Source organism: Cavia porcellus, unplaced genomic scaffold (genome assembly GCF_034190915.1).
Source record: "Cavia porcellus strain 051 isolate PalLab524CR breed Dunkin Hartley unplaced genomic scaffold, mCavPor4.1 scaffold_10, whole genome shotgun sequence".
NCBI lineage: Eukaryota > Metazoa > Chordata > Mammalia > Rodentia > Caviidae > Cavia > Cavia porcellus.
The window spans coordinates 24,195,878-24,221,436 of record NW_026947493.1 but is presented as its reverse complement, the minus strand read 5'-3'; the positions used below and the strand labels follow the sequence as shown (position 1 = coordinate 24,221,436).

General features: G+C 39.2%; 1 protein-coding gene and 1 pseudogene across 2 annotated transcripts in view; one reads left to right on the top strand and one right to left on the bottom strand.

Annotated features, from left to right (window-relative positions):
• The window catches only part of Cmtm8 (CKLF like MARVEL transmembrane domain containing 8), a 98,122-nt gene that overhangs the window by 56,532 nt on the left and 16,031 nt on the right, over nt 1-25,559 (bottom strand). The gene's annotated exons all lie outside the window — the stretch shown is intronic.
• LOC111754682 (U6atac minor spliceosomal RNA) lies at nt 24,066-24,164 on the top strand (annotated as a pseudogene).

Genomic DNA, 25,559 nt, shown 5'->3' with positions numbered 1-25,559 from the left:
GGGGAAAGCAGACCTGGCTGCGTTCACTAAGTGCCTTGCTGAAGACGAATCAGGCCATTTGGAATACACATTATGCCAGTCTAGTAGGAAATACGAGGCCCTTCTCACCTTCAAGACGGGTAAGAATCCAATGATTTCCTAACCCCACTGGTAAGGCTGTGCAGAAACAGGCCTCTCAAATCGCTGCCAATGGGCATGGGCTTCATGGAGGAGAAATCTGGCAGCAGCCACCAATATGAAATGTATTTACCCTTGATCCAGCAACGCTAGTCATGGGGAACCACCCCATAGCTACACCTGCACAGGGACAAGCGAGACATGAATAGGCTTCGTGCTGAGGACACAGTTCAACAGCAAAACAAGTGCCCAGGAGCTGGGACTGTCCAATCACCCTGGTGCCACCACACCACACAAAGCCGTGAAGCTGCCAAGTGAGGGCAAACTCCATGCTCTGACTCAGAGGCTTCTAATATGCCTATCTACACACACAAAGCAAAACATATCTACTGGGCTATATGTTACGTATCAGCTTATATTACATGTAATTGTCAGAATATGTGATATAATTATATGCTGCATTACCATATATTATTAGTGGCCATTCTACATATTATATCCATCATAATATCATCCTATATCCATCATTATATACATCATAATATGTAGAATGACTACTACTAATGCATGGTAATGCAATATATAATTATATCACGTATTCTGACATACCACACACACACACACACACACACACACACACACACATATATATATATATATAGAGAGAGAGAGAAAGTCTGCCAAAAAATGTATACACACTTCAGCAGTTTGGCATATTAATAAAAATTTGGATGCTAATGGCCATTGCTTTGAGCACTTCTTGTAATTGTAAAGGTTCAAAGTAACTTGTATTAATCTCATGGTGTCTCAGTAAATTCAGCATTAAAATGTTTATACAATTTTTCCTGATATATACACACTTTAAAAAACTCAGTATATATGTACTTGCACATAGATATAGATATATAGATATAGATATAGTTATAGATAGGTCAGAAAGTGAAACTATGCATGCAGATTGCTACCCGTTGAGTAAGAACAAGGCAGAATATGAAAATGTAAGTTCACATTTGTTTCTGTTTACACAAAGCCGTGGTTCTCAACCATGGGTGATTTTTGCCCGACAAGCGGCTTAGAGACATTTTTGATCATTACAGCTCAAGCCAGGAGACAGCTACTGAGTTTCAGGAGGTGGACACCACGGATGCTACTAAACAGGCCACAGTGCACAGGGACCCCTGCCCCCACAAAGATTATTCAGCACAAAACACATCATAGCGCTGAGACTGAGAAGCCCGGGCTAAAGATGCAGGAAGGATCCAAACGAGACCTCCTATTATGTGTCTAGGCAGGGGGAGGGGACTGCAAGATTTCTGTGCATGGCCTGTATTTTTGATGTTTGAACTGTGTACACAATATGTACACATACACTTATTCTATGCTGACCTAAAAATCAGGTTTAATTAAGAAAAAAGACACACATTGTCACACATGGGAAATAGGAAAGGGCCTTGATTGGTGCCCAAATACTTGCTGAATAAGGTCCTGGATTTCGGACCAAACTATCAGAAACCCCCATGTTCCCCTGCCTGTAGGCTCTATCTCACCTGTGACACACCTACACAAGAGGACTTCAAGGTCTATCACATCCCCCATTTCATAATCTCTGATCTCAGGCTCCCCTGCACGAGGGAGGGATTATAGTACAGGCTGACATGGGTTATGTGTGGGAGGCAGGCACCTCTAAAACACACACATGTGGGTGCCACCTCCTGAATGCTCAGGTTTTCTCGAACATTACCTCCCATACTTTCCTTGATAGGCAGGAAATACCTCACACATAGGGTGTTAAAACTCTAACCACAAGGTAAATATAATTCTCTAACTGTTATGGTTGACACATTGTGTCAACTTGAGAAGTTTAGAAGTTTAACTAAGGATCCTGGCTCCCTGCTGAGTCTTTTACTTTGTAAATATCCTCTTCCTGTGCAAGAGGAGGGCACAGGGAGTTTGTGAGTGCCATAACCACCCTGGGTGGGGGTGGGCTGCGTACTGTGTAAAGGAAGAGTCTTCTTGTCTCTTCTTTTGCTCCGGCTGCTGCCTTGAAGCGATGCACCAGTGCCGTGCACCTTGCCTTGGAGCCAGCTGATTATGGACGGAAACCTCCACAACAGTGAGCTAAATTAAGCTTTCCTCCCTTCATTTTGGGTGTTGGATGTTTTGTCCCAGCAATAAAAGAAAAGTAACCAAGACACCAACCATTCTATTCCAGCTGACCATTGATGAGAGGTATGGAGTTGTTAAGTAGCAGAGGTATAGAGGAGTGTAGTAGTTATCATCTTACCTAACTTATTTTTCAAGTTTCAAGAAAATGGTTACATTCTAGGGCTCACCCCTATCCTATGACCCACCTCTAAGCAGTAAGAAACAACTGGAACTAACACAGGCCATGGAACTAGTTCCCAATAAATTTCTATAAAGCGGCAGCCCGAATAGTAAGCGATCACCCTAATAGTAAGCTTAGGAACCAGCTAGGCAGAGCCAGGGTTTGGGCATTGGTTTGACTCACCAAGTGCCACACAGGGGCTAGATACCCTAGTTCCTCTTTCTATATAAACATTTTCTTCCTATTTCATGACATCTATCATACACTTTGGACCTCATTTACACTTTTGCTTTCTCATAGCAGAGAAACCATGCAGTATTTACACATGTGTGTCTGATTTATTTCACCTAAGAGCATGGCCTCAAAGTGTGTCCATTTAGCTGGAAATGTCTCAAGTTAATTGACTTTTTTAACCTCAATTTCCTCATCTGTAAAATGTGTAAAAGGAGGAAATTAAGTTGTAAGGTGGTTTGGAAGGGATTCAGTGCCTAAAGACTCACTGACACTGACCTTCAATAAATATTCTTCATCACCCTGGATGGCACCACCCGTGAAAGGAGTCTGAGTTTGCATCCCTCCCTTCCTCCATTGCCCCCAGACGGTATGGCCGGTGAGAGAAGTCTGAGATCTGCCCCTCCTGCCCTAAACTGGTGGGATTCAGGGCCTGGAGACCTGCAGGAACACAGCAAGAAACAGTAGGACCCTGGGTAAGGTGCACACAATGGACAAACAGAACTAGAGACATAGAAATATTCCATGCAACATTAGTAATATGAGCCAATAGGTGATCCCTAACCTTTCTTTTGTTTTTTCTACTTGTCCTCTCCCTCTCTTTTGTCAATTATTTCCCTTGACTTTATATTTTCATGTGAGTAAAGATTGTCTCTTCTCTTTCTTGTTCACCTCAAAACTCCTAGGCTGTCTCTTCTAATCCTTCCCTCTGTGTCCCTACAATTACCCAAAACCTGGATGGTTATCTTGTGCCCTCCAACCTTGCTCCTACTATATTTAACCTCATTCATCACTCCAGCTTCTCCCCATCCTCCTGAACTCCTCCCCCGACACACACACACACAACAGTAAAACCACTCTGCTAAGTTGAAAAATCATTGGTGGGCCAAGAGGAGAAACAAGAAGCCAACTCTTTCCTGTGAGCAAGCTGGCACCAGGCTGGGAGCCAAGGAAAGCCAAGTCCCATACCACACCCTGTGAGCAACCAGCAGATTTGGAGAAACACAGCTGAGATGATAGCTACTGAAGTAAAAAAACAACTGAATCCTTGTATTGTTTGATTGACTTTGCAGACCTAAAGCTGGTAAAGGATAACAATATGCAATGTAGTAACTATGGGGGATCTCCTTCAGAAGGTGGTAGCTATTGTTAATTCCCTATTATCTTGTTTTAAAGTCCTGCATCATTCTCATTGTTTTGTTTTGTTTGGTTTTATTCTTTTTAAAAAAATTTTTATTATATCTGAAAGCATGGATACCTACTTCAAAGATAACAAGATATTTTAAATTTCCCTTGTAGGGCTTGAGCTGTAATCCTGTTATCTCAACTTGTCAGATAACAAGATATTTTATGGTAGCTATTTGGATTTACTATACCTTGTTTTGAAGTCCTGTATCACTTTCATTGTTTTGTTTTGTTTGATTTTATTCTCTTCTACTTTGTTTGATTTTGTTGTGTTTAGTGGTAGGGGCAGCTAATCTGAAGACAAAAGACATTATTATACCCATTATATTATTATATCCATTTTCCTATTATCTTGTTTTGAATTCTTATATTACTTCACTGTTTTGCTTTAACTTTATTCTGTTTTATTTTGTTTGGTTTCATTTTCAAATAGTAATCATAATAAAAAAGTCAATGCATACAAGTTCCTGGTATAAATTGGATTATATTTCTGTAGACCTTTTTCTACAGTTATAGATATCACACTAATAGTTACCAAGTGTCATGGTTTATGTTTGTGTCCCCCAGGCCTCATGAGTTTGCACTGTTCATATGTGATGGCTCATTGTATAGTGCTTGGATTGATGGTGTCAGTGCTCCACCCACATAGGGGTGGAGTCAGGATGTGATGTAATGGCAGGAAGAAGGTGTGTTTTTCTCTTTGCTGGTTTGAGTTTGCTGTTGGTGGCCGCCATGAACTGCAGCCCAGCCATGCCTGCCTGTCTTGGAGCCAACTGAGTGTGGACTGAAACCTCTAAAAACTGTAAGAAATAAACCTTTCCTTTCCCAACTTTGGGCTTCAGGTATTTTGTCTCAGCAACGAGTAAAAAGTGACTAAGACACCACGTTTGTCAGTAGCTAGGCTGTACTTGAGTCTATTGTTATTGTCAACTATACTACTTTAACCAGGTTGTTATACATGCTATAACCAGTTTTTCCCCCTGTATGACAACACTGTGATTGTAAGGGGTCATAACCACAACCAGTACCAAAGAAATAGGCCCTAAGTCAAGATGAAAGCAATTGCTCAGTCTTAATATATTGGCAAGGCAGGTTGTTGGGATAGACAAGAAGACCAAGAACCACCTACATCTAGAAAATATCTGGAGGAATACACACCTCCTAAAACATCAACACTAGTAATAAGGCTATCAAAAAAGTCTAAAAGCATCAACACAGAAAACAAAGTAAAACAGAAAATAGGAAATGACAAGATGAAGAATTAAAATGTAATCCCAAATGCCTAGCCCACCCAAGAAAAGTCCAGAACACAAAGAGATAGAGGAAATTGAAAGCCAACAAATGGAGCTCTTTGAAATGATAGCAGCAGAAGTGAAAAAAAGAATGGAATAGGCCACAGAAAAAATAATTTCTAAGGTATAAAAAGAAATGACTATCAAAATAAAAGACATTAAGGTAGATGCAGATAAGCAAATAGAGGAACTCAGGAAAACAATGGAAACCATGAATGCTAAACATAGACAAGAAATGGAATCAGTGAAACAGATCCAAGCAGAAATGCAGGACATTAGAAATTCCATTGAAAGTTTATGCAGCAGACTGAAGGAGGGTGAGGCTAAAATGTCAGATCTAGAAGTCAGGAACATGACTAGCAACCAGGAAAAGACCGATATCTTAAACAGTACAAGAGACCACACCAAAAAAAAAAAAAAAGAAAGAAAGAAAAAAATCAATCTAACACATACAAGATGAAGCAAAGTAGCATAACATAAGATTGACTGGAATCATTGAAAATTCTGAAGGCAACACAAAAGCCATTAAAAACCTCTTCACAGAAATAATGGCAGGAAACTCCCCAAATATGGATAAAGAATATGACACACAAATAAATGAAGCATACCGAACTCCAAATAGCCATAACCAAAATAAATCTAAACCAAGGTATAATAATCAAGGTTCCAGAAATTCAGTACAAGAACAAAATATTAAAAGCAGCTGGAGAAAAGAAACATATCACCTATGATTTATGCACCAAATACAGGTTCACCCAATGTTGTAGTCAGGGATTGTGCAGAGAACAATTAGAATCAGGACACAGAATTTATAATATTGTTTCATAATGGTCACCCAGAGTTTAACACAAGAAAGTACAGGAAATCTATCCACGACACTAACCTGAAATATTCAGCCAAGAGCCTGGATCTCATAGCAATGTCCTGCATGAGTCCAGATGAAACCTAGAGCCTATGACAATACCTCCCACAAGTCTAACTGGAGGTCTACACCCCACAAGAAGGACTCACACCAGTCTGTTTTATGGATCCATGCCATGCTGGGAAGGCCCAAAGGTCAGCGGTGGAAGCTAGAAAGTGAAGGAGCTCGGTGAAGGAGCTGTGCTGGTAGGCTGAGGGTTCTACACTGGAGCTGAGAAGTCATGCTCATAGTAAAGACCCGGGCTGTCCTGAAAAGCACCACAGCCATCCTCAGCAACACAGAGGTCCCTAGCTCCTCTGACAGTAAGAACAGTAGAGTATATACCAGGAAGCCAGCAGGACGAGTTTGTCCTGGAGATTAAATAGCATACATCTTCCCCTCTGGAACCAGGAAGCAATGCTCCATGCAAGGACCAGAGCTCCCCCAAAGTAGACCACAGCCACTCTCACCCAAGCTCCTCCAATGACAATGGCTGAACTCGTACTGGGGAAGCTAGTCATGACAAGCTTCTCCAGGAAAACCAACAGCTCAAACAGCAACACTTACAGAAACCCACTCACTCATCTTCTCCATGTCTCTATTTATGCTGGCAACTTTCCTCAGGTGGGCCATCTATGCTCAGCACCATGCTGATTTAATTCAGTAGTCATTAAGTTGGCCATCAGTTTTTAATCCATAATACCCAACTAACACAAAGCAAGTATTTTTTTTACCTGTACCAGGGATTAAATTCATGATCACGCGCTTGCAAGGCATGCACTTATGCTGCTGAGCTAAATCCCTAGCCTCCACAAAGCAAATATTAACAGACATGAAAAACCGGGGGGATCGAGAAAAGATGGCAGATAAATAACAGCAGCTACAGAGGCTCTCTGAGATAGCCAGCTTAGATTCCAGGAATGGTGCGGCATGGGGAGTCCTAAGCAGAGGGAGATATACCCTGCCGACACAGGAATGAACTAAGCTGAGAGAAACCAATTGGAAATGCAGTTCAGGTGCTACGATTGGAACAGCTAAAGGCTCAGTGCTGCTGCTGGAACTCAGGGATTGAACTTGCTGCCACTGCCATGTCTGAATTGGCGCAGCTGGGTTAGCCCGCTAGTTTCAACTCACTGGAGATGTGAACGCTCTGAAAATGGGAATCAGTGAACAGAATTGAGAGCAGAGGCTGCAGGGAACCCTGCATCGACCTGCGGTGAGTGAGAGGAATAAAGACTTTTCCATAGACAAAGAGGAATCCAACAGAGGACATTCTGGGACCAGGCAGACTGACTGGAACAGGGTGCTGCAGGGACTTCAGTCACATATTCCCTTCTCAAGCAAGATTGTTGGGGAGCACTTGACCTGGGTGACACCATGGACTGAGGCCCAATAGGCTATCCCAAATCAAGTCCCTGTGACTGGCAGTGCACCCTAACGCAGTGAAGCCTTCAGTAGGTTGACCTGGAGGGGCAGGCCCAACATAGGCTGCCTGGGTCTGTACCTCCTAGTACACTGCAGTGGGCGGGACCACCTAGTCAGCGTGCTTCAGACAAACTGAAACTGACAAAGAAAGAAACCGGGCCTCCTACATACACCTGTATGGAAAGAACAAAAAATATGAGAAGAGGAGGTAACAAGAAAGGGTCCTCAGTCCCCAATCCTGAGAACACTGATCCAGGAAAGGTAAATGCAAAGGAGAATGAGGACAGAAAACAAGCAATATCAGGCATGGCAACAATAGACATAAAGCGATATCTTTGGGACCTCATAGACGAGTTCAAAAGTGAAATATTTAATCAAATAAAGCAAGATATAAATAGAATAATTAAAGAAATGCTAAACACCTCCCAAGAAAAAACAGATGGTAGAATGGAAGAACAAAAAAAAGGAGAGAATTGTTTGATGGAGAAAATAGAGAAAACATAGAATACATGAAGCAGGTTCAAAGAGATTACCAGGAAACTAAAAAACTCTATTGAAAGCTGGCATAACAGCTTGAAAGAAACTAAGGATAGGTTATCTGAACTGGAGGACAGGTTTGTAATGTGGGAACATGAAAGGAAAAACTTCTTAAAAATAACAAGGAAACAAGCAGTAACAATACAAAGGCTAGAAGATGACAAAAGGATCTATAACTTAAGAATAAAGAATATGAATGAAGAAGCAGGGGTATAAACAAAGGAACTGCAAAGGCTATTCACAGAAATAATCAAGCAAAACTTCCCAAACACAGAAAAAGGAAAAGATGCTCAGATGTATGAGGCATACAGAACTTGAGCCACCTACAATCAAAACAGAACTACACCCAGGCATCAATCATCTTGATGATTTTCTGGAATCATCAAGATTCCAGAAATCCAATATAAGAACAGAATATTAAAAGCTATCAAAGACAAGAAACAGATCACTTACAAGGGAACACTCATCAGAACTACAGCAGACTTCTTGGCCCAAACCATCAAATCTCAAAGAGCATGGGGCGAAATAATCCAAGCCTTAAAAAACAACTTCCAGCCAAGATTGATATATCCTACACAACTGTCCCTAGAAACTGAACAACTGTTTCTAGGATGACAATATGTAATCTATTAACTAGTGATTTCTTACTGTTTTTTTTTTTGAAATTCTGTATTACTTGTACCCTTATACTGTTTTTTTTCTCCTTTAAATAAAAAAAAAAAATTCCAAAAAAAAAAAAAAGAAATTAATGGAGAAACAAGATGCTTACAAGATAAAGAGGAACTGGGAGAATTCACAACCACCAATCAACTCTACAGAGAATACTGCAGGACATTCTAAAGAGAGAGAAAAGTACCAGGATTCTAGAAACAGTGGCAGAGAGGCCACAATGAATGGAGCAGAAAGCAAAATGAAGAAGAGAAACAGACAACTAATGACAGAAAAAGAACACAACATAAATGAGGCAAAGAAGGTTGGATATAATTTCTAATAGAGATGGCCTAGATACACTAACTTAAGGGAAAAAAGAGAGAATCGCAGGCAGAGTGGATCAAGATGTAGGGTCCAAGAAGGTTGTATGGACCAAAATCAAATATGAGAAAACGGAACTTGATGTGATAGACAACAAGAGAGTAATAGTGGTAACTAGTCCAGTATTTATGGATAGGTTGAATAGACAGACTTTAATAAATGAAGAAATATAACTAGAAATCCAGTACAGAAGTGAGAAAGCTTGGAAACACTTAGGTAAATAGCAGGTTGCCCCCCAATACAAAACCATGAGTTAGGGGCTGGGGATTTAGCTCAGCGGCATAAGCGCCTGCCTTGCAAGCAGGCGGTCATGAGTTCGATCCCCGGTACCGATAAAAACGAAAAAGACAAAAACAAAAAAAACAAACCATGAGTAGTGGGGAGACCCAAAAATACACAGTTCATTCTGGGGGAGTAAAGGGGAGGAATAGTCTTCAAAAAAAAAAAAACAGCAGAAGATATAGCTAATAGTGTATCAGGAATTAAAACCCCTATTACTTGCACCACTTTGTTCTGTCCTAGTTTGTATACAAGCACTGGATTTGAGGGCACAGACAGCTGTCCCAAAGGTATCAGGACATAGCACAGTGGTCATCTTTAATTTCCTATTAACTCAACCAGGATCCCTGTATGACTTATATTGTTGTATCATGACTGATCTTAGTTAAATCTGAATTTTTTGATTGCTGCTTATTATTGACAGATTTTATTCAAAACTGTTAGGTTGCTGGTATCAAGTTGAGGAGTATAGACAACTATACTGAAAATGACAATGATTCACCATTCTGATTTGATTACTACCTGTTTTTGTAGCTCTACACTATCTACAAAGTTATATTTCTGTTAATTCTGTTATGTACTTATATGTTCAATTATACTTTATCTGATGATATAACCAATTCTGATGATGATAACAAGAAACAGCACAGTGACTATGATAGAACTCCTTGTACAGCAGTTTTATATGTCTTTTTAATTTTATATGTCTATAGGAAAATGTTTAGTTCTGTCCTCTTTGTTATGTTTCTCCCTCTAATATAGAAAGGATAGAAATACATGTTAAGACTTATGCTTGCGTAAAACCTATAAACAGTTTATGAGAACTGATCTTATGATACACGATGAAATGAACAAATACTTTGAAGGAAAGAAAGGGGCACTGCAGTACCCAGTGCTGATTCCAGAGTGTTATGATGTGAAATCCAGCAATCTTATTAATCTTAGTTCAGAAGGGTTTTAATCTAATAAGTTTTGTTAGGTCTCAACATAAATGAAGATATAGATAAATGCATACATGTCTAAGTGAATAGGATTGATAGCCATATTACTTAGTTTTGTTGGATAGTTGAACAGAACTGTTTGCAGTCTCCCTGGTTGAATTCCCATTTATATGTTTCACTTTTGTATCTTGAAGAACTATTTGAGGGGGGACAATATGTATACATCAAGTAGTGATTTATTACTGTTTATTTCTTTTCTTTGAAATTATGTACTATTTCTGCCTGTTTTCTATTTTGTTTTGTCTTTCTTTAAATAATAATAAAAAAAGACATGAAAAACCAAATAAGCACTAACACAACTGTACTGGGGAACCTTCATATTCTCACAAATAGATAGAGCAACAAGCCAAAAAACCAACAAAGAAATATTAGAATTAAACCAAGCCTATGGACAAATAGACTTGGTAGATAGCTACAGAGAGTTCTACCCCAAAACATCAGAATACATATTCTTCTTAGCTATACATGGGGTGTTCTCCAAAATAGACCATATATTAGCCCATAAAACATGGTTCAGTGAATGTAGAGGAATTGAAATTGTCCTATACAAACTATCTGACCATAGCACAATGAAACTAGAAATCAATAACAAAGGAAATAACAAATCTACATTAACACATGGAAATTAAACACCATTCTTAAACTACCAATGAGTCATAGAGGAAATTAAAGACAAAATTAAACAGTACATATAATTAAACAATAATGCTGATGTGCATACCAAAACTTATGGGACACAATGAAAGCAATCCTACAAGGGAAATTTATAGTGAAAAACTCACACATCAGGAAAACAGAACAAGCTCAAATAATCTAATGTTGAACATCACTCTTCTATAAAAAGAACAAAATCAAGCCCAAAACTCATACAAGGGAGCAAATCATAAAGATAGAAACAGAAACTAATACAATAGAAACTAAGAAAACAATATATAGAATCAATGAATTGAAAAGCTGGTTCTTTGAATAACTAAATAAAACTGATACACCATTAGCCAACCTCATCAAAAAGAGAAAAGTAAAAACGCAAATTGAAGCAATAAGAAATGAAAAGGGGAAAAATCACAATGGAACTCACAGAAATCCAGACCTCAAAAATCAATTCCTACTATGAGAACCTATATTCTAATAAGATAGAAAACAGAAGAAGTGGATGGATTCCTAGACACAATAAAATTGTCAAAACTAAATTAGGATACAAAAATCATAAATAACCTGATATCAGCCAATGAAATTGCAACATAATTAAAAATTTACCAACAAAGAAAAGCCCAGGCCCTGAATTTAGAGAACTAATGTTGAAACTCTTTAAAGAAGTTGAAAGGGAAGCAGTACTTCCAAAATCATTCCTGGAAGCAAGTATTGTCCTAATTCCTAGCCAGAGAAGAATACAGCCAACAAAGAAAACCATAGGCCAATATCCCTAAAGAACATAGATGCAAAAATCCTTAATAAAATACTGGCAAATCACCAAGAAGATTATACAACATGCAGCAAATTACCAAGAAGATTACAACATGGCCAAAGTGGATTGATCCCAGGGATGCAGGGATGGTTCAGCACACAAATCAATAAATGTAATACACCATATCAATAGAACCAAAGACAAAAATCACACGATCATCTCAATAGACACAGAAAAAGCATTTGACAAAGTGCAACACCCATTCATGATAAAAACTCTACAGAAAATTGGAATAGATGGTCTTTACTTCAATCTTATAAAAGTCATCTGTGACAAACCAAAGCCAACATTATATTACATTGTCAAAAACTGAAAGCTTGCCATCTAAAATCAGGAATAAGACAAGGATGCCCATTATTACCATCCCTATTCAATACAGTTCTGGAAACATTAGCCAGAGCAGTTAGACAAGAGAAAAAATTAAAATAAAGATAGGAAAGGAAGAAGTTAAATTATCATTATTTGACAATGACATGATACTCTACATAGAAGACCTCAAAAACTCCACCAAAAATTTTGTAAATTTAATATTCAAATTCAATAGTATAGTGAGATACAAAATCAACACTCAAAAAGCAATAGCATTCCTGTACAAAAGCAACAAAATCACAGACAGAGAAATTAGGGAAAGTATATCCTTCACAATAGCATCTAAAAAAATGAAATACCTAGGAATCAGTCTAACAAAGGAGGTAAAAGATCTATACAGTAAAAGTTACAGTACTTAGAAAAGGAGATCGAAGAGGATACCAGAAAATGGAAAGACATCTCTTGCTCTTGGATAGGAAGAACTGACACAGTGAAAATGGCCATACTTCCAAAATTGCTATACAGATTTAATGCAATCCCAATCAAAATACTATTTGCATACTTGAACAGATCTAGAGAAAACACTTCTTTTGGGGACTGAACTCATGACCTCACACTTGCCAGGTAGGCACTTAAGCCACTGAGCTAAAATCCCCAGCCCCAGAGAAAACACGTCTAAAACTCACTGGGAACCAGAAGAGACCTACAAGAGAAAAAACAATTCTGTGCAACAAAGGCAACATCACAATTTCAGACCTAAAATTATACTACAAAGCTACTGTATAATCAGCATCGTATGGGGGAAAAAAATAAACCAAGCCTGGGGATCAGTGGAACAGACACAACCCCAAACACTCAGGCATCTTATCTTTGACAAAGGATACAAAGTTGTTCATTGGAAGAAAGATAGTCTCTTTAATAAATGGTGTTAGAAAAAGTCTTTCCACATTCCAAAGACTAAAGCCAAAATGAATCAAAGATCTAAATATTAACATAGAAACATTAAGTTAACTAGAAGAGAAAATAGGTAGAAATCATGAAGATATTGGTATAGGCAGAAACTTCCTGAACAAAACCCAGATCGTAAGAAAAATATTACAAAGAATCAACAAATGGGATTTCATCTTATTAAAAAGCTTTTGCACAACAAAAGAAATCACCAACTAAGTGAAAAGACAAAAGTTATAGCTAGATATTCCCTAGATAAAGGACTTATATCTAGAACATATAAAGAATTGAAAAAAATCAGACCTCCCAAAATCAACGATCCAAACCAAAAGTGGGCACCAAAGATGAATATACACTTTTCTAATGAAAAAATACAAATGGCAAATAAATACATGAGAAAATGTTCAACATCATTGGTCATTTGAGAGATGAAAATTACAACAACACTGAAATTCCACCTCACCCCAGAGAGAATGGCTATCATCAAGAGATCAACCAATAACAAATGCTAGAGGGGCTGTGGGGAAAAACGAACCCTTCCCCATTGTTGGTGGGAGTGTAGACTGGTACAACCATTGTGGAAATCAGGGTAGACATCCCTTAAAAACTGAGGATTAGTTTCATTTGACCCAGCTCTTCCCCTTCTGGCTATCTTCCCAGAAAAATTAAAAACATCATACCACAAGATACCTCAAGATAGTAAAGATGGTTATACAGCTAGTTTCCCTTAGTTCATTGAAAAGATAGGTTTGTGGTAATATTGTTTGGACAAAATATCATTCCTATATCTTGTACTCTGAATAACTACTATAAAGACAATATATAATGTACTAATTACTGTAACTCTCTTGCTTTGAGACTGTTTTACTTATTTTTATTTTTTCTTCTCTTTAAAATAAAAATAAATAATTATTCTTTTACATATAAACTTCTTTCTGCCCCCTACCTCTCACCTATTCTGTGAATTGTCATCGGAAAAACCTTAAAAATAAAGTCTACATCATATTTCAACTCTATGCAAACTTCTGATGTTCAGTATCAGTATTCTCAATTACCAATAGTATATGGGCCTTTTAAAAGTGAAAGTAATTTTTAATGCAACCTCCAGTGATGGCCAAATCACGTAATGTCAGTATGAACAAAAATTAAAGGATGTTCTTTACTCAATCTTCTACCATGAGAAAACCAAAGTACAATTTGTAAATGAAACATGCAGTTTAATAGAATACAAAACATCAAACCTCATGAAATTCAAATTAATAATCATATTTATTTTTATGAGATTTGACCACTATTTACAACTCAAATATAGTACTGACAATCACCAGGCAGGTTTTTTTGGGTTTACCATGCCCATGTGATCTAACGTATCTTATGTGACAGTAAAATATTCTATGTAATTTTCCGACCATTCTACTCCAGCTGACAAAAGCTCTTTCTGGGCTGTGACCTTACTTGGTTTATACTTGATCTAACTAGGGACTTATATATAACCAGTCTTCATTGTTTTTTGTCATTAGCCCATGACGAACTACTCCAATTCAGCACCAAGGTGACTGTAAACACAAACACAGGTGTCTGTACTGAAATAACCTTACAGGATTTAGGAAAATTCAGAATTCCAGAATTTGCTTATATCATTAAAATGGTGCAATTTTTTAAATCCCTCAAAATACAAACACTGACCACAGCCTGAAAAGCACTGCATGTTGGGTCAGATCTAAATGCCATTATTTTGTCACGAAAGTGCTCCAAATTTGACCTTGGATTATCCACTTCACATAAAGCACATTTTATTTTTTTATTTTATTTTACTTTATTATTTTATTTTATTTTTACTTATTTATTTGTGAGGTACTGGGGATTGAACTCATGACATCACACATGCCAGGAAGGCGCTTATATCACTAAGCTAAATCCCCACCCCTTATACACCTTTTTAAAGCTGCCTAACCAGAAGGAAAACAAGTTTGAGGCCAGCCTGGGCAATTTAGTGAGATCTTGCCTCAAAAAAAAATTTTAAAAGGGTGCTTACGGTCACACACACACACACACACACACACACAACAGTACCACCACTACCCACAACAACACAACCAAACATATACATACAACATACATTTCCCTAGTAATGTGATTTAGACTGTAATTACATTGAATCTATTAGAGAGAGAATTGATAGCTTTATAAAACTGATGTTTCCCATTCATGAACATAATATAGCTTTTCCTTTATTTAGATTTTTATCTGCTATTGATGTTTTATAATTTTGCTCTAGAAAGGTTGTATGTACATTCTTTACCTTATATTTTCAAATTGTTTATTGCTTGTATACAGAAATAAAACTGACGTATGCATTGTGATCTTATATTGGACAATCTTGCTGAACGTTAATTCTAATCATTTGTAATTTCCTCGCATTTTCTTTGTAAACAGTATTGACTATGAATAATGAAAGTTTGTCTTTTAGCCCTCATGGTGATCTCCCAATGCACTATGTCCATGCGATGACTTGAGGCAGAAAAAGCAATGTAACAGATACTAGCTATCTCTGAACAGGAGCGGTGAGGCAGCCACAAACAAAACTGAAGTGTGTATTCTCATTTCAGTTTTAATCAGAAGGAGGAAACCAAGTTTCTAAGGACCGAGAGTCCTCCCCAAGCTCAGAGCTAGAGAGGCTGACCAGACAGGATTTGAGCCAAATCTACCTGGCCTCTCTCCCAAATTCACCTGGAGAACAAAGTGCCCAGACCTGAGAGCATTTTTGTCACAGCTATATATGGGAAAGATGCTCACCCTACAAAGCTCCTGAGAAAAATCCAGGCTGGGTTTCCTTAAGCCTCATGGGCAGCTTCCTCCCAGTTCAAAGAGAAATGCAGTGTGCAGAGGCACTTGTAGCGGAGTCACTGGAACTGCTGCCAAACTCCAGTGTAACTCTATTCACAATGGATCTGTTCCAGGACTCCCAATGGACACTTGGAAGCATGGCTAGTATCCAACCCACCTATCTATTATGGCTTTTGGTTATACATACCTATGGTAAAACTTAATTTACAAGTTAGGAATAACAGGAGATTAGCAAAACTAATAATAATCAAACAACTATAGCAATGTGTCATAAGGGCCTCTGGTCTGTCCTCTCAAAACATCTTATTGTAGTGCACTGACCACAGCTGACCTTGGCCACTGTAACTACAGATGGGGAAGCTGTGGAGAAGGGGGTTGCTGCACTGTACCCGCTTTCCCTAGCTGCTAAGTGCCTGGGCCAAGAGGATGGCACTGCCTATCACATTAGGCCAACAGTGGCCCAAGGATTACACTGAGTCCACTGCCTGTTTTTTGTACAGTTCACAAGCTAAGAATGGTCTTTACACGTAAGTGGTAGACAGACAGAAGAATACATTGCAATGTGAAAATGATATGAAATTTGAATCTTGGTATTTATAAGTAAAGTTTCATTTTTAATTTTAAAGATCTGAAACTTGTAAGCTTCAGTTGCATAGTTAAACAAGCTACATTCATTTATTCATTACATGTAGTTGTCCTCCTGCTCCCGTGGCAGAGGTGAACAGTTGCCACAGAGACTAAGTGGCAGGCAGAGCCTGAGGATTCACCATCCGGCCCTCAGCAGGCAAAACCTGCCTACTCCTATGGTTGAGCATCTCTTCTCTAGCAGCACTGAGCACTGCCTGCCTTGCATATTACTGCTCCTATGCCTCGAGAAGATAATATTATCATCCTGCAACAATAGTAGGAGTAAGTCCCCTGTGCCCACCATTATTCTTCCTTTCATACATCCAAGGACAAAAAGTGGGTGCCAGGTGCTATGCTAGAAACTGAAAATTAGCAATGAATAAAGCAGACATAACTTCAGCTTTCCACGAGTCTATATTTTCCTTGTGGAATGAAGCAAAGTTCAAACACAGGCACATGGGGCTTAATGGTATTTCGGTTAATGAAGAATCACAAATGTGATGGTGGCCCCTAAGATTACACCGCAGCTGAGAGGTGACATCATGGTTGCCATGATGCCCAAGTGCAATGCCTTTATTCATGATTCTGGGTGATGCTGGTGTAAACAAACTTCCTGCACTGCCAGCTACATCAAAGTAGAATATCAATAGTTTTGTACCACACATAATATTTGATAATGATAATAAATTACTGGGTTTCGATATGTACTATGCTTTTCATCATTATTTTATAGCATATTCCTTCTGTTACAAAAAATCTTCTGTAGGTTTGAGGATATAGCTCAGTGGCACAGTGCCTGCCTGGCAAGCACGAGGCCTTGAGTTTGACACCTGGTATCCAAGAAGAAAAAAAAAAAAAAAAAAAGAGAAAAATCCACTATAAAACAGTATGCTGCATTCTGCTGGCAGCTGATTCAAACATCTTGTGTTTACCCCATCTCTTGATTGCCTCATCTCGTCTTGTGCTTAACTTAATCTCATAGTTTTTTCCATGATGGTGCTAGCAGCATAGGGTAGATCATAAATACCACATCGCCTAGGTGTGTCAGCTGCACAATCTGAGCTTGTGTAAGTACACTCTACAATGTTCACACACAATGAAATTACCCAACAATGCATTTCTCAGAAGGTTGCCCTGTCATTAAGCAACACATGACTGTACGTAGTTAATCAGAAGTGTTAAGAGAACAAAGTCACCACTCAGCATGGGAAGCATGGAACTGAATCCAGCTCTGTTGCCAAAGTTCTGCTTTAGAACAAAAACAGAACAAAAATTCTCATTTTGAATTAATTATAGACTCATAAGAAGTTGCAAAAACAGTGCAGAGAGATCTTATATACCCAGCTCCTCCCAATAGAAACTAATCTTACATAACTGTAGTACTTTATTAAATCCAGGAAATTGATATGCATATCATATATTTAACTAGTCTAAGGAGTTTATAAGAATTTTGCTCAGTCTTGCATATACTTATTATTTGTGGTGTGGTATATCTTTATGTATAATTCTATGCAAGCGGCTTGCATTTTACCATGTTGTTATATAACCTCAAACCAGAGGCCTTCAAAGCAATAACATTAGGGTATGCTCCCTGCCCTTGCTCCAGGACCTGCCAGATGATGGGCAGGAGGGCACACAGCTGGCAGCAGCTGGAGCTCCATCACTGGCCTCCGGTGTCAGAGTCCACTTTCCTCCTTACAAAAATAGGCCGACATCAATCCTGTGCTTGCATTTCTCCTAAGTTTTCTTAAAAAACAAAGCATAGGACCTCTCTAGACTTTCCTGATCTAACTGTATACACAAAAGAACTCCCAAAATAGAGCCAGGAAAAAACAAAAACAATAAAAACCCGTTTCCTTCAAATAACTGACACTTCCTTTCTAGTAAGGAGATCTTGTCACCATTAATTTATTCAGTGGGGTATTTTTGCTTCCAGGTACTAGAGTGTGAAGACAAACATAGTTCGTGCCCTCCGTGAGCTATGATCACAGGCAGTGGTGGAGAAAGACAAGAGTCATCTTGAGTATCTATTGTAAGCCAAATGTCCACTTTTAAAATGATGTTAGGTAACCAGTTGCTTGAATTTTTCAATAAAAGACACAATATGACAACCAAAGGGGGGAAAAAAAATCAGGAATGACAAGGCAAAAGCTGGTAAGACATGAGGCCAGGGGGAGGACAAGCATGCCACCTGTGCCATTACCTGCCACTTGCGTCTCTCCCCATGACTGAAGACAGCAGGCACCTGCTGTGCATTCTTCTTCCTCCCAGGCCTGATCAACAGACCCTCCTCTATAATTCTTTCCCTTTCTTCCACTTAGAATTGTTTTGGGAAAAAATGGATCATTTTTCCTATAGACAGTCTGGATTTTGTTGACGGTATCATCAATAGTTCTCCAAAACTGATACTTAGTGAACTGGCCATGAGACAAAGCAGAAGAGACAGCAAGGCTGGGATTCGAAGGACAGGTGTGAGCTGAAGACAAGACTTGGGAATCACAGATATAAAAGTTTAATACATAACCCGAATTTTATGAATGAACAGTGATTCCACAGTGATTCTGGATCACTGCAGGAAAGAGAGCAAGTCTGAGCATTGGCACCACTGTGTTTAGAGCTGGAGAGATGAGAAGGTCCCCCAGGAAAGTAAAGGAGCTGCACACACAGAGAAAAGATAACAAACTTAGGAGAGTGACCCTGGAGCCAAGAAAAAATATTTCAAGAAAGAGGGGGTGGTCCACTGCGTCAGGGTGGTCCAGAGGCTTGCGAAGATGAGGACTACAAGTTTACAACTGAGTTTGACAAAGCAGATTCCACTGGTGACCTCAGTGAGAGCTTCTGGGTGGAGAAGTGGTGAGACTGGCTGGAGAGAGTTCAAGAGGAATGAGGTGAGAGGAAGCAGGAGGTAAAGGCGACTCCTCCATGGAATTTAACTCAGGACCTCGCACTCGCCAGTCAAGGGATGTGTCACCAAGCTACATCTCCTGCCATTCAACAAGTTTTGCTGTAAAGGAGAGTAGCAAAATGAAGGTGGCAACTAGAGGCAGTAAGACTGGGAGTGGACATCTGTCATTATTTTCAAATGGCATCCATCACATCATAGTCTCCCAAATAAATGTTACTATCACAGATACACTGTACACCTACTTATGCACACGTGCACTTTATGTCTACAAAAAGGGTAAGTGTTTTCATTGTCTTCCTGCCCCAAAACCAGTTTTTACCCCCTTATTGGCAAAATGAGAATGCAGGTGCTGAGTTAACTAAAATGTTCCAAGAGAAGTAAAGAATCCAGTGGCTCGACTTGACCCACTTTCATTGTGGTGAAACACACTCAGGTAAAATCGCTGGAGGTGTTCCAGGGAAAACAGAGCTTATGGCCAAACCTGCACACAACATCCTGCTGTGACGAAGTTATGGGAAGTCTCCACCTTGACTGTGACACAGAACAACACCAAACCTCAGTTTTCCCCTTGCAGAGATTCCAGGAAAACACTCTCCAGAAAATCAAGAGTACTGAATTCAGAGCCATTTGGAGCCAGAAAACCCTTGCTTGGCTTCCAATTCTGCTACTTCCTGATTATAACCTAATTTTATCACAATTCCCTTTCTGTTCCAGGTGGCCTGTCTTTAAAATGGGACAAGGGTGTCTCCAAAGGCAGTCAGTAAGCACATGGTTTTGCCTGTTTGATCCCTCCATGGAGATGTTCCTCCCCCTCACTGTAACATAAGTAGGGTTTACGAGATGTCCCAAGTGTGACCAAAGTACTTTGTCCTGGACCAGGAATGGCCATGTGACCCAGGCCAAGTCAATTAGGAGCCTCCTCAAGTGCTTAGTCAACACTATCAAGAAATAAACTCATGCTTTTCATCTCAAAATTGTCACTGAAAGGATAATACAGATTGTGGGTGGCACTTTTGTCATCATGAGACTGTGAGAACACAGTCTACATGGATGAGAGCTCAGCCCAGAAATGCAAAAAGGTGGTCCTGCTGCCACTGGATCCCCCAACTTCTGGATACATTATCACCCTTTTTAGTGTTGTTTAAGCTAGTTTGGCCAAATTTCTATCATCTACCATTGAAAAGGCTATCATCGGTACACTATTTCACAATGGCATATTAAAAATAATGTTCATAAAACTTCTAGCAAGTGTCTTTCTCTGAACAAGCACTTAGTAAATGGGACTGGTCACTAGTTTATGTACCAAGTACTATGTCAATATAGAAACAGAAGTAAACTAAAAAAGAGAGAGTGCTTAGTTCAGGAGGCAAAGCAGGAGGCTATTATCCTGAGAAAGAGTTTGCTGAGTCTACAAGGGAAGGAAGGGAATTTTAAACAGAAGCAAACGTGATTATAAAATCACCAAAAGAGATTATAAGGGCAGAGGTAAAAATGGAACTTTAAGTGACTAGGGACCGAGGAGGTAACAGAAATAAGTGAAACTCATGAGGAATGAGGCAGTGAAAGGCAATGACTTTTGGCCTCCGACATGGGAAGAAAATACAGTGGTGCCACAGTTCGCAAACTCAATTCTCTCCACAATTCTGGTTGCACACCAAACTAGATGAGAATCCAGTCAAATTGCCCCATAAAATTAACATTGAACCTAACCACTGAAGTTGATTCAGTTCTCATCCAACTTGGTTTGTAGCCAGAATCATGGAAAGAATCAAGTTCGTGAACTGAGATACCACTCATTGTCTGTACTATCCATGCTCATCTTCTCGCTTTAGAGATGTGGGATTTAGCAATTCTCAGGGCCTCGTAGATGAAGATCACAATTCCTCGGCTTCCTTTGCAGTCGAATGTGGCCATGTGGTGAGCAACAGGGTGTGATAAGAAATGACGCATGCAACTTCCAGCCTCGGTCTTAAAACGATGTGCCGGCTCCTTCCTCTCCCTACTGTGGGCTGGGCACGTAGGGCAGTGGAAAGGCAGCGTCTGAGACCAGAGGAAGGGACTTACAAGAGACAAATAAGGCAGAGATAGTCTGTGTCCCTGCCTTGGGCAATAAGCACTGTGACCGTCAACTGGCAGAAGCAGGATTCTTTCATTTATGCCACTTATCTGGTTTTTGTTACAACACTCAAACATACATCATACCCAACTCTTATCCACGCTGAGGGCACTACCTGGCTCTAAAGAATTATTGCTGTGAGGAGTAGGATTGGGGGCTCAGAGTTGTACATATGTCCAATTTTCCAAGAGAATGTGGAAATCTAGATTTTTAAAATAACTTTTACATATTGGCAACTCTGATTTTTCAATGCTATAAAGACCTGTATTAGGCGGGGGGGGGCAGTATCACTTCTATTTCACAGGCTTCTCTGAAACAGACTTTTCATTAGGAAAAATAACATAATTTAGGGTGTTAATAGTAACAAGACAGAGTCCTGTAAACTTCTGCAAATAAGGTCGATCCTGTCAGCTCTAGTCACTCTCAAAAATAGTTGCCAGGGCAGTCCCATTCCCCAGAGAAGGTATTAATAACCAAGACCCTCAATTCTGCAGCACCAACAGCCATGCAGCTGACCTGCTGTGGTCCCCCGTACCTGTGCAGGGCCCTCCTGCACACCAGTGGCCTGTGCCAGGATGGGCACTGTTTCTTTCTCTCATTCCCTCCCTTTCATAAAGATTAAAAATTTCTCCAGAGAAAGGCCTGGATAATAGTACCATGGAAATGTCACCCATCCGTGCAAAAAGCAACAGGTATAAAAGGCAACCCTGGGTTTCATATGGAAGTGCTGGGAGCCTCACCAAACAAGTTCACCCAGCCAAACAACTCCTTGGAGAAGGAGTGGGAGGCAGTGTAAAGGAAGCCACAGAAGATGCAATGTCTAATGCTTGTGTCGTGGGAACTGCTGATGAGACGAGTTATAAGAAAATAATAACCTATGTGACCTCTGCAGGGGCCAATATATTGCACCTCTCTAAAATTAAAGATCTGCCTGACATAACTGCAGCTGTACCCATTTTTCTTCCCCAGCCCTCAGGTGATGCACTTCTGCAAAGGTTCATGGACAGCCACAGGTGAATACTCCAGCTGCCAATGAGCAGCGTCTCAAAGCCTTCCTCTCCAGCCAATGGGAAGATGAGAGAGATGCCCCGGCGCTCCTGTGGTATGAGCAGCACAATCAACAGAACAACAATCATGCTATCGTTGTAAAGGAGCCGCCTACCTTTGAGGAAGCTGGGTCCAGGTGTGGCGAGAAGCCTTCTTTCTGTGCCACACTCCTCAAGTTAAGATACATTAAGTCTGGAGTCAGGAGCTGGAGAGAGAGAGTCCCTGAAGAGTACAGGGAGGGTGTGGAGAAGGAGTAGGACAAAAGAGAAGGATGATAAGATGAAACAAGAGGGAAAGGAGAAAGAGTTGGAAGTAGGAGTGTATTATCCAGGGGCCCTGACCCCATCTCTCAGGGCAAGTGGGCTGTCTGTGGATATCAGAGATGAGCAATAGCAAAGGGTGAGCAGATGGGTGAGAATGCAGGAAAGGCCACACAATATTAGTATTCTATTTGTTTTTATTGCCAAATAATATTCCATTGCATGGATATAACACATTTTGTTTATTCATTCATCAGGTAATGGATATTTGAGTTGTTTCAACCTTTTGGTTATTATGGATAATGCTAAAAGCATCGCATACAGCTTTTGTGTGCAAATATGTTTCGTTAAATTCTCTTGAGCATACACACAGAGTGGAATTGCTGGCTCACATAGTAGCTCTGTTTTGCCTTTTGAAGAACCATAAAGTTGTTTTCCAGCATCTGTACCATTTTATGACTCCAACAACAATATATGAGAGCTCCAATTTTTCTACTACTTGCCAGAATTCATCATCTGTTGTTTAATTATAGCCACCCTAGTGAGTAAAAACTGGTATTTCAATGTGGTTTTCATTTGCATTTTCTTAAAGGTTAATGACACGAAGCATCTTTTCATGAATTTACTGGCTACTTATATTTCTTTTTTTGGGAATCTAGCTATTCAAATCCTTTGCCAAACCTCCATCTGGATGCTGGATGGTGAAAGGATCCACCAAGGTGAAAAACTGAACGATCCCTCATGTCAAGCTGGAATCATAAAAGGCCATCCCTTGCAAATGGGGACAGACAAATTAACTCACTATCCAGAGGGATCAGGCTTCTCCACCTTGGCAATTAAGGAAGGGAAGGTGGGATGCCCTTTGAATTTACAGTCTCTCATTTGGTTGGGTCTGAGTCTTCTTAGGCTATGAAAAACACAGTAGACCTGAAAAAGTTACAGAATTTCTAGAAATGTAATTAAAAATTTGATGAACTAGATAGCTAAAAAGATTATTAAAATAAAAGATTTAGCCATAATAACGTAATCCAGGAACCCAGAGTTGAAAATTATCAATTAAAAAACATAGAAAATAGAATCTAAGAATCTAATACATATGCTGAGTTTCAGAACGAGTTCATGTAAAATGGGAAAAAGTTCTTCCAATATGTTGAGAGAAAATGCCTATGACTTTTCCAAACAGAAGGATCAAAGCCAAGGATAAACAAATAGTAATTATTGTATGGAAGGAGAGAAGGTTAGCACTCCCCTTGGGCCTGACACATACAGTTAAGGTACTGCCACCTACTTTGTGGCATCTAACCACTGTTTTGGGGGAGGAAAGTGCTCTAAAGGGTATAACAGTATGTATAGCGCGTAAGATAGATGACCATATTTCTGAACTTATGTTGGAACACTGAACAGAAGGTTTTGCACTGTCAATGTTTGAGTGTCTAGTCACTATTTATGCTTTGATTTTGTGACTTTGGCAACTATTTTTTAAGACAACAAAGGGTAATTTGTCAACTAGCAATTTTATGATGTTAATTTTTTTTAATTGGGTAATATTCTACCCTTTTTTCTGTTTTTCTATTTTTTTAATTTTCTTTCTTTGAAAAAGAAAAGAGAACAATATGCAATATAACAACCATTGCTAAATTTCTTTTATTCTGTTTTGAAAACCTATATTGTTATTGTTTTGAGTTTGCTGTTTTTATTCTCTTTTGCTTTTGTTTTTCTTTTCTTTTTTTCTAAAATAAAATTAAAAAAATAATCCCCAAAAAACCAGACAAAAACAAAAACCTCAGCTAGACATATCAGAATGAGGCTGCTGCATACAAAGAAAAATTTAAAAGCTAAAGCAGCTAAATTAGAAAGAAATGACAATTTAGAATCTGACTGCCATTTTTGATAGCAACCATGGAAACCAACAGTACAGAAGATTGATACCTTTAATGTGATGACACAAAAAGAACTGTCAACTTCGAATTCTGCATAAGCTGCATCATTATTGCTCAGGAATGAGGAAAAAAGTTCAGAAAAACAAAAACAGATGGGAGGTCTGAAATGTGAGATGAAACAATGAGCAAAGACATTGGGCAACAACGTGGGTTGTGGGTGTAGTTAAATTGCTGACTGTATAAAAAATCGTAATGCCTCATTTCTAGAAGGGTAGACCTACACAATGAGAAAATGCTATAAATTGTAAGGAATGTCACCTGAGAGTTCTGAGGGATGTGTGTGGTTTTAAAAAAAAAAACCAAACGGTAAAAACACTGATCAGTGCAACCTGTAAATGGACAAAGTATGCCTGTTAAAATAGAGAAACTAGGTTGGTGATGCAGTTCAGTGGCACAAGCACCTGCCTGATAAGCACAAGCTCCTGAGTCTGATGCCTAGTACTAGGGGAAAAAAAGATAAAGAAACCACTAAAAGAACAGGCAGAATAACTCCCTAAAAAGCAGTAAAAAAGAAAATGAAAAACACAAAAAAGAAAAATTAATCATGACAACCCAGGAGCTCATCAACATAGGTGGGGCAAATTATCATATTCATAAAATGCAATATGACACAACTTAGTTAATAAACAGCTGGGTGTGGTGGCACTCGCCTGTAATTGCAGCACATTGTAAGGCTCAGACAGTAACATCGCAAGCTTTAGCCTAGCCTGGGCAGCTTAACAAGGCTCTGTCTCAAAACATAAAATAAAATAAAAATCTTAGCCCCCTT